We start from the raw sequence: 11,136 nt of genomic DNA, 5'->3' as shown, positions 1-11,136 counted from the left end.
TGTAGTTTCCTATATAACTCTGATGTTGGTCTTTCTTTGAAAATAAATGAATCTTCCTTTTTTGGAACATTATCAAATAAGTTTTCCTGTACTACTAAGTATTGAGTAGTAATTGAGTTCTTACCTTAAAGATATGTAGCCATATATGTTTCTCTTTACATGAACAATATACACCATTTTACAATGTACATTGCTTCAATAGGTGGTGTTGACTATGATTTTCTTTTGGTATTGAAACTCTTGAAACTCACTACATAATTAGTCTTCCATTTCTTGAAATAGAACACATGCCATGAGCAGATATTACAAATTGCCTTGTTTTATAGGTAATCCAAGAGTTACGCCCGATCTTACACATGATTTTTGTTTGTTAGCAAGGATGATGCCTGCTAACAAGCGCGCTGGTCTCTAATTATCGTTGATTGAATAGTGTGCATGATTCAAAATTGGTTATTATTTGTCTTGTACTCTCTCGTTTAAACTTATTATGTCGTGTCGCGTTATTTGTCTTGGTGCCCCCGATTGTCATGGATAGTAACGCTTCAGGACTTGTTTCCCTCCTGTCTTGGAATGTTCAAGGCCTCGGCGATGTGGACAAATGCCCACTGGTTCGGCAGGCCATTGTCGATGCTGACCCCTCCATGGCTTGCATCCAAGAAACTAAGCTCGCCTCCCTCTCCCTCGTCAAGGGACGCTCGTTCCTTCCCACCCGCCTCTCTGCCTTTGAGCGATTAGATTCTGACGGCTCCCGTGGGGGCCTTGTCACGGCCTGGGACCCGAATGTTTTCTCCTTGACCTCGTGCGTTGCTGGCCGCTACGCCCTTACCACTGCTCTCTCCTCGACCTCTTCCGACCTGGTCTTCTCGGTCACTAATGTGTACGCGCCCTCAGATCATGCTTTAATGCAAGATTTCGTCGATGAGATGACGACCCTCGCTGGGTCGATTACGGGGGCTTGGCTCGCGCTGGGTGACTTCAACCTTATTCGCTACCCCGAGGAGAAAAACAACAACAACTTCTCCTCTTCTCTCGCGTCGCGTTTTAATGCCCTTATCGATGCCCTCTCCCTCATCGAGCTCCCCTCTCGGATCGCCTCTTCACCTGGACTAACCGCCGAACACCGCCCACTCTTGCCCGGCTCGACCGGGCGTTTTTCAACTCCGATTGGAACGTCGCTCTTCCCCACTCCTCCCTCGCTTCTCGCCCCCGAGTCACTTCCGACCACTTCCCCCGGGTGGTCTCCGCGTCCTCACGCATCCTCGTCTCCCGCCTCTTCCGTTTCGAGAACAAATGGCTCTTGGACCCAATGTTCCTTCCCTCCACCTCCCCCTCGTGGGATATCCCGGCTCTCTCTATGGACGGGGCAGAAGATATCGCTGTGAGGGTCAAGTCCTTCCATCGCGCCGCTAAGGTTTGGAAAGCTGCTCACCGGTTTGTCCCTCGACTTGATAATAACTGTAAATTCCTGGTTGAGCTGTTTGACTTTTTCGAAGAGTACCGTTTGCTCTCTACAGAGGAGTCAGCTTTGCGTCGCGATGCCCGGCTCGTGCTTGCCTCCTCAGTTCATCAACAGGCGGCCTACTGGCGTCTATGAGGGAAGTTCCGTCGGGTGGCCGAGGGAGACGAGAAAACCCGGTTCTTCCATGCCCAAGCGTCCCAGCGCTTTCGGTCCAACCGAATCAAAGTGCTGGACGTGGGGGCACCGTCGTCGTCAACCACGCGGCCAAGGCCGAGGCCTTGCACGCCTTCTACGCCAACCTCCTGGGCAGGGCCGGGGATCCGGTTTGTGTAAGTGCATCTAGTGCCCCTTAGTGATTTTGGTGTACTGAAGACTTATAGGTTAAGGGACTAATGTGTTTATGAGAGTACACAGGTCTATAAGTCTATGAGGAGTTTGATATTTACAGAGAAAGTCGACCCCTAAAAATGAAGTTCTTCGACTGAAGACTTTGGTATTTCTGAAGACCTTCTGAAGACTTTGAAAGTTAAGAAATTGGTGTGACCTTGAAGACTTGGTATTCATTTGAGGAACATGAAGCGTGAAGACTTTTGTTTTCATAGTTTCATTTTCTCTTTCTTGAGTCATAGGAAACACCGTACTGTTAAAGGGGGTCGAGGAAATACTAAGGAAAAATTTCCATGTGATGCTCAACTCAAAATCCTACACCTACCAATCCCTTCGAGTGAAGCCATTGGAAATCTCATACAGTTCAGTCATATTCTTCAGTGACAGAGACGAAGTTCTTCTGGTCTCTGAGGAATTTGTTCTGACTGAGGAGTTAGGAATTCGCCAGTGCGGATTGCCTACACAGTGAGGAACATGATAGCCCTGAGGAATTTGATACTCAAATTTCCGACCGTTGCTGTGCTATGCGCCAGCTGTCCCAAAATATCTACCCACCTAACGGTCATATCATTGAAGGGCATTTATGTCTTATCATGTCGGGCTGCTCCCTAGGCTATAAATAGCCGCCCCCTACAACCACTAGCTGGTTGGCTGCTCCGAGAGAAACTGACACTTGTCATTTGAGAGCATCCCATCCTCCGAGGACTTTGAGCGAAAATCATCAAGTGAGGAAAACCCCAAACCCAAACACCTACAAACCCAAAGTGATTGAGCATCACTGAAGAGATTGATCCTGCGTGGATCCGACGCTTGTTACCTTTGAAGACTGTGCTTCTTCCAGACGGTTAGGCGTCATGGTCTAGAGCATCCAAGAGGAAATTGTGGATCGCCGAGTGACCGAGTTTGTGAAGGTTTGGAAGTCACCTGAAGACTTACCACGAGTGATTGGGCGAGGTCTGTGTGACCTTAGCTCAAGGAGAATACGGTGAGGACTGTGTGTCCGGACTGGGTGTCCTCAGGTTTAAATACCTAGCCGCTCCAACCAGACGTACAACTGAGACAGCAGTTGGAACTGGTCTACCAAATCATTGTCTTCACCAAGCTAACTGGTTCTATTTCCTCAACTCTTTCATTTCCTCATTACTGTGTTGTATGCTTGTTCATATCTGTGTTTGAAGACTTTGACTGAAGACTTTCTCAATTTCCTCAGTTCAATTTCCTCAGTCTGTTTGTCTTCATCCTGTGTTATCCTGTGTTTACGCTTTCTGTACTCTGTGCTTGTTTTCATTTCATCATGATGACTATGCTTGTGTTCTGCTACGCATACTTTTGAGTACTTATTCCGCTGCAAGTAGTTCTTCGCTAAGGAATTTCCTCACCCACAAATTCCTCAGTGAAGAATTTATAAAAATCGCCTATTCACCCCCCTCTAGTCGATATAACGCACTTTCAATTGGTATCAGAGCAAGGAACTCCCTTGTTCTGTGTGATTTTGGTTTAATCGCCTGGAGTTTTAGTTATGTCGACCGCATGTATGATCAAGGTCTCTGCCGGGTGTCCTACCTTCGATGGGACGGACTACCCCTACTGGAAGAATAAGATGCGAATGCATCTTGAGGCAATTGATAACGATCTCTGGTATGTTGTGGAAAATGGTGTTCCCTCTGTCTCACCCTCACTGAACGCTACCGATGTGAAGAGATTCAAGCAACTCGATTCTCAAGCGAAGAATATCATATGTGGCCATCTGAGCAAAGGACAGTATGGAAGAGTGAGTGCTTTGGAAACTGCTAAGCTTATCTGGGATAGGCTGTCCAAAGTAAATGAAGGAGTCTCAACACAGCGTGACTCTCGAGTTGATGTTCTTCGCAATCTCTTCAACCGCTTCAAAAGACTCGACAATGAAAATGTTCAACAAACCTTCGATCGCCTCACTGACATCTCAAATGAGCTTCAAGCACTTGGTGCCACTGACATCACCGACCATGAGGTGGTGAAGAAACTGCTGAGATCGCTTGATTCTTCATTTGATACTCTGGCATTGATGATACAAGAGCGTGCTGATTACAGGTCACTTGATCCCGCTGATATCCTCGAGAGGCTAAACACTCATGAGTTCCAGCTTGCTGAAAAGAGAGATCTCTATGGTTCGAGCTATGGCAGATCACGTGCACTGAAGGCCAAGGCAGTTTCTGAGTCTGAAGATGAAGACTCTGACAGCAGCCTTGGTGATCCTGAAGAACTGAGCCATGATCTAGCACTGCTCGTGAAGAAATTCCAGAAGTTCTCAAGACGTGGTCGCTTTGGAAGACCCTCAAGGAGCAATGATTCCTCATCCAGTGACTACAAGAAGAGGCTTTGTCACAAATGCAAGAAACCAGGACACTACATTCAAGATTGTCCTCAGTGGGAAAAGGAATCAAAGAAGAAGAAATACAAGGATTACAGTTCTGATGATGCGAAGAAAAAGAAGAAATCCTCAAAATCTTCATCATCAAAATCCTCAAAGTCTTCATCTCACAAGAAGAGCAGCTCCAAGAAGGCTCGGGCATTCATTGGCAAGGAAATGGACTCTGAGGCTGAATCTGAAGAAAATGAGGAAGAGGAGGCATCTGAGGATTCCGAATCCGGTGTGGCGAGCCTAGCCCTCGCTACTGCATTCGTCAGCAAGTCTATCTTCAACACTGAAGAAAATGACCTCACCAACAAGGCTGATGAAGGCAATGATGACTACGCTCCCACCTATTGCTTCATGGCAAAGGGTGCCAAGGTACTCAAATATACCTCCTCTGAATCAAGTGAAAATGAATCTGATGAAAACCTTAAGCCCAGCTATTCTAAACTTGCTAAGATTGCTGTGAAACAACAAAGGGCCCTTGAAAAGGTTCAAAACATGCTAGACAAAAGTGATGATATGTTGGGTGAAGAAATGGATCGCACTAAAACCTTGACTGAAAATCTTCAGAGACTTCAGACTAGGTTTGACAACCTTCAAGGTCATCATAACACTCTCTTGTCTGATCATGAGAAGCTTTCTTATGAATTTCTTCAAAGAAAGCAAGATCTTGAGAAGCTAAAAGTGAGTTATGAAGATCTTCAGAAGGAGCGCGATTCATTACTTGCTCAACAAATCAGCGCTGCTCAGGAAGAATTTGTTCCTCCATGTTTGAAATGCATTGAACGTGAATCTGCTAATTCTTCACCTGAATGTTCAAATGCTTCTAATGCTACAAATTCCTCAACTGTCTCTGCTATCATTAATTCCTCATCTGAGGACATTGCTAGTATCACTAACGATGCAGGGCTGAAGGAATTGTACATGACAGGCATGTACAAAAGCCTCAAAGGGCATCAGACTCTTTGTGATGTGCTTAAAAAGCAGATCCTCAACAGGAACCCTAGGAAAGAGGGTATTGCCTTTGAGAGGAAACTCAATGCTGATGGTACATATTGGAAGCCTGAGCAGTACCCCAAAACCTCATGGGTTGCTGCAAAGGGACCTCCAGTTGATCCATCTAATTTATCTGGCTTTACATGTGAATCTTCTCATTCTTCTGATGAGTCATTTGACTCCAACTACAAACTGTTTAAAACTCAGAATGGTGAAGTATTTGCTAGATATGTTGGCACTAACTGCAGGAACGGTTCCCCTATGAAGAAAATCTGGGTTCCCAAAAGGTGCCTTGAAAGTCTTCAGGTGAATGTCCTCATGACACCACCTGTGAAGATTAGGAACCCCAGATCAAATTCTTCATATGGACCAAATTCTTCATATGGATCCAAGTCCTCATACGGACCAAATTCCTCACATGGATCATATTCCTCAAGAGGATCAAAGTCCTCATATGAACATCATCGTGCTAACAACTCTGTTTCGCAGGGAAGAGCCAAGGGCTATGAATATGAGCATTATTCTTCTAATCATTATGTTCATAAGTCCTCAAAGAATTTCTCTGCTTATTCATATGCTTACCCTAACTTCTCTTATGTGAAACGAAATGGATTGGCTTCTATGCCACCTTTCTCATATGGAGCTCGCAGAGTGATGAACTCTTTGCCACCCCTTCAGATGTGGGTGGTGAAGAAAAAGAACTAATCTCTTCTGCAGGGTCAGGTCTCCAGACGTGCTTGAACGTCTGAAGAATTTGCTGGAGACCTGAAGAGTGCCTGAAAGGACGCAGGCTAATCATGAAGAAATGAACTTTCATTTCTCACGTCCTCATACTGTTTTAACTGTTGCATTGCTTGATGAAATTGATCTGATGAATTGATGTCATATTCTTCACTGATGAAGTATATGAAGTTCGTAAGCTGCACTAATTCATCTGCAGGATGATCAACCCAAAGCCACTGAGTGGGTCCTTGATAGTGGATGTACAAATCACATGACTGGTGACAAGAATCTATTGATTGATGCTCCCTTATCACCATCGCATCTGAAGCATATCATCTTCGCTGACAAAGGCAAAAGTCAGGTATTGGGTCTAGGTAAGGTTGCGATCACAAAGGATCGACACATGGACAAAGTCATGCTTGTCGAGTCCTTAGGATACAACCTCATGTCTGTCTCAATGCTTTGTGATCTTGATATGGTAGTTGTCTTTGGCAAGTATCGTTGTGTTGTGGTTATGGAAGCTGACAATTCCAAAGTCTTCGAAGGCTTTAGGAGAGGAGACTTGTATATTGTTGATTTCTCTACAGGACCGCAACCGGCCGTGTGCCTACTCGCAAAAGCTTCAGAAGGTTGGCTATGGCATCGACGACTTGGTCATGCAGGCATGAGGAATTTGCACACGCTTGCAAAGAAGAAGCATGTCATTGGCATTGAGAATGTCAAATTCCTCAAGGATCACTTGTGTGGAGCTTGTGAAGCTGGAAAGATGACCAAGGCTAAGCATCCAGCGAAGACTATCATGACCACTACTCGACCATTCGAATTGCTTCACATGGACCTCTTTGGTCCTAACCATTACTCAGCTGTCACAAATGACGCATCTCTCTATGGGCTTGTTATTGTTGATGATTACTCTCGTTACACATGGGTACACATTGTTACTTACAAACATGAAGTGCAGGAAGTCTTCAAACGATTTTCCTCGAGGGCTTCAACCAACTTTGGTGTGAAGATCAAGCACATCAGAAGTGACAATGGAACTGAGTTCAAGAATTCTGGTCTTGATGACTATCTTGATGAACTTGGTATTACTCATGAGTTATCTGCTCCTTACACTCCTCAGCAGAATGGCGTCGTGGAGCGCAAGAACAGAACTCTTGTTGAGATGGCTCGCACTATGCTTGATGAGTACAAGACGCCTCGTCACTTCTGGATTGAGGCAATTTATACTGCGTGCCACATCATCAACAGGGTATATCTTCACAAATTCTTCAAGAAGACTGCCTATGAACTCCTCACTGACAAGAAACCCAATGTGAGTTATTTCAAAGTCTTCGGTGCTAAATGTTGGATTAGAGATCCTCATCACAATGCTAAATTTGCACCGAAAGCACATGAAGGTTTTATGCTTGGTTACGGAAAGGACTCGCACACCTACAGAGTCTTCAACACCGTTCTTCACAAGGTTGTTGAAACTGTAGATGTGCGGTTCGATGAAACTAATGGCTCGCAAAGAGAGCACCTACCCTCTGTGATAGATGAACCAGCACCTGAGGAAACTATCAAGTTCAAGGCTACTGAGGATGTCATTCCTACCGAAGAATCTGCTGAAGAATTCATTCCAGAACGTGAAGAACGTCGAGCTAATGCACCTGAAGAAATTGCTGAAGAAAATGGTGCTGAAGAAAATGCTGATCAAATTCCTCGACGACAACCTACTCATCCTCGCGTTGCAAAAGAAGTGCAAGTTGAGAAGATCATCGATGACATTGAAGCACCAGGTCCTCTCACACGCTCAAAAGCTTCACATTTATCTAACTTTTGTGGGCACTATGCTTTTGTCTCTATCACAGAGCCCACTAAGGTAGATGAAGCATTTCTGGAGCCTGAGTGGATTCAGGCCATGCAAGAAGAATTACATCAGTTCGAGCTCAACAACGTTTGGGAACTGGTCAATCGTCCAGATCCTCGCAAACACAATATCATTGGCACAAAGTGGATCTACCGCAACAAGCAAGATGAAAATGGCCTTGTGGTGAGGAATAAGGCACGGCTAGTAGCTCAAGGCTACACACAGGTTGAAGGAATTGATTTCGATGAAACTTTTGCACCTGTTGCTAGACTTGAAGCTATTCGCATATTACTTGCTTATGCTAACCATCATGATATCACTTTATATCAAATGGATGTGAAAAGTGCATTCCTCAATGGTAAGCTTGAGGAAGAAGTATATGTTGCTCAACCCCCAGGTTTTGAAGATCCTAAGCATCCTGACAAAGTCTTCAGACTAAATAAGGCCCTCTATGGCCTCAAGCAGGCCCCTCGGGCGTGGTATGATACTTTGAAGGAATTCCTCATGAAGAAAGGCTTCAAACCCGGTTCACTCGACCCTACTCTTTTCACTAAATCATATGATGATGAATTGTTTGTATGCCAAATATATGTTGATGATATCATCTTTGGCTGTACTGACCAACGTTATAGTGATGAATTTGCCTATATGATGAGTGAAGAATATCAAATGTCTATGATGGGAGAGTTGAAATTCTTCTTAGGTCTTCAAATTCGTCAACAGCGCAATGGCATATTCATATCTCAGGAGAAATACCTCAAGGATGTACTGAGGAAATTCGGCATGCAAGATTGCAAAGGCGTCAAAATTCCTATGCCCACAAATGGCCATCTGTGCACTGATGAAAATGGTATTGACTTCGATCAAAAGGTATACCGCTCCATGATTGGTTCTTTATTGTACTTATGTGCATCTAGGCCAGATATTATGCTTAGTGTTTGCATGTGTGCCCGATTTCAAGCTACACCGAAGGAATCACACCATAAGGCTGTGAAACATATTCTTCGATATCTAGCTCACACACCAACACTAGGATTATGGTACCCCAAGGGCTCGGCTTTTGATCTCGTTGGATATTCTGACTCTGACTATGCTGGTGATCGTGTGGATCGCAAGTCAACATCTGGTACATGTCATTTCCTCGGACGATCTTTGGTCTGTTGGTCCTCGAAGAAGCAGAACTGCGTATCACTGTCTACTGCTGAAGCTGAGTACATTGCTGCTGGTTCTTGCTGTGCTCAATTGCTGTGGATGAAGCAAACTCTCAAGGACTACGGCGTCAACGTGAAGAATGTGCCTCTCTTCTGTGACAATGAGAGTGCCATCAAGATTGCTCACAACCCAGTTCAGCACTCGAAGACAAAGCACATTCAGATTCGTCATCATTTTCTTCGCGATCATGTGTTGAAGGGCGACATTTCTATTGAGCATGTGAAGACTGAAGAACAGCTAGCCGATATCTTCACAAAGCCCTTGGATGAGAAGAGATTTAGCAAGTTGCGGTGTGAGCTAAATATCTTAGAATCTTCGAATGTTCTTTGAAGAGGACACTCATCCTAACACTTATGCAAAATTGATGACTTAGATGTGCAACACATGAAGAAACGTTTTTCTTCAATCAATGAAGAATAACACTCTAAGTGTGAAGAAATTAATGAAGAATTTGATTCTCAGAACCCTACGACAATTGTACGCGGTGTCTGAAATCATCATTCTTATACGGTGGGTCACGCCACCACAAAAGTTGAAAATCTTCAATTTGAGTTTTTCCTCAGTTTTTGAAATTCCTCAGTTGTTCATATTCTTCAACTTTGCAAAATCTTCACTGTTTCCGTCGATTTTCTTCATTGGTTATATATATATATATATATATATATATATATATATATATATATATATATATATATATATATATATATATATAAGTTTATGTCCTCTACAGCAGTCACTTATGGCTAATTCTTCAAGTTGGTTTTTCTGCTAAGTGAATGTGATCGGACCCTTCCCCCTCTATGCTATACTCAACCCAATCTATTCACAAATTCTTCATGTGCGTTCTATTTGAAACTCGTTCAAAATCTTCACTGTGTCCTTGTCAGCTGAAGAATTTGCGAACGGAACTTTTAACTTATCTTATCCAAATTTTCGGCTTTGCCGCTCAAACTGTTCCGTTTCCCACGATATACTTATCTATTCACCCACGATCTAACATGATCTCCAGTTCTCAGTACGTGGGTGACACATGTCAAGCGAATGAGAAGGGTCAGGGGCACATTCGTCCAATTTCTTCAGGCGAACAGTTTTTCACCGTGGCTATAAATACCCCCTCTCCCCTTCCTCACTTCTTTTACTCCGCTCGACCTCTCTCCAGCTCGAGTTTCTCAAACCCTAGCGCCGCCGCTACATCATCGTCGCCGGTGAGGAAGAGCTTCACTGCCTCGACCTCGTCGCCGCCGTACTCGCGCCGGCCGCGGAAATCTTCACTCCGCCGCCGCCGTAGCCGTCTTCCTCCACCAAGTTAGGGCATGGAAGATCTGCAGAGACGAGCTTCACTTCTCCACATCCCAATTCGTCGTGTTCTTCGTTCAGGGTAATTAAAAGTTACTTTTACTGCCCTCTTTGATTCAAATGACTTCTACAAAATCTCCAAAGGTGTTTATTCCTCAAATTTTTCACACACTGAACACCTCACTTGTCATCTGTTCTTGATTCGTTTCTCTAAGCATCATTTTTCTTCAAGATTCCTCAATTGTGTGGATCTTCGATCTATACAACTCTGGAAACTAAGACAAAGAACGCTTAGTGAAATTCTTCAAGACTCATCTGGTCAAATTCCTCAAACTTGTTCTTTTTGAAAAACCTTCTGAGAACGCATATGACCTCTCCAAATTCCTCGCAACTATACTCTGTTCACAGGTACTCATGTCCGCTGCTGAATCACTAGGTTCTCATCAACTTAACTCATTTGCAGCGTTCCTCGAAGAAAAGTTGCATACTTCTTCAGAGAGTTCAATTGTTCAAATTCCTCAACTGAAGAAAATGGCTGATGGAAAGAAGCCACAGAAAGGAGGAAAGAGGCCTGAGGTCAATACTGCCTTTGAAATCCCTGAGGACATTTATGCTGGGTACTGCACACCCCCTGAGGAAGATAAGAATCAGCGCAAGGTGCGCATTCAGAGGATAGAAAGGAGATGGGCAAAAGAGTGGAGGGAGTACAGGTATGTGACTCCAAAATAGATGAAGAAATTCGCTGTTACTCCTCCATGCTCAAGACCACCATTGGCACCTAGCCAAGAGGCAGATCCCACTAGCATCAAGCGCGGT

Source organism: Triticum aestivum, chromosome 7D (assembly GCF_018294505.1).
Source record: "Triticum aestivum cultivar Chinese Spring chromosome 7D, IWGSC CS RefSeq v2.1, whole genome shotgun sequence".
NCBI lineage: Eukaryota > Viridiplantae > Streptophyta > Magnoliopsida > Poales > Poaceae > Triticum > Triticum aestivum.
The sequence above is the reverse complement of the archived record's forward strand: the minus strand, read 5'-3'. Positions refer to the sequence as shown.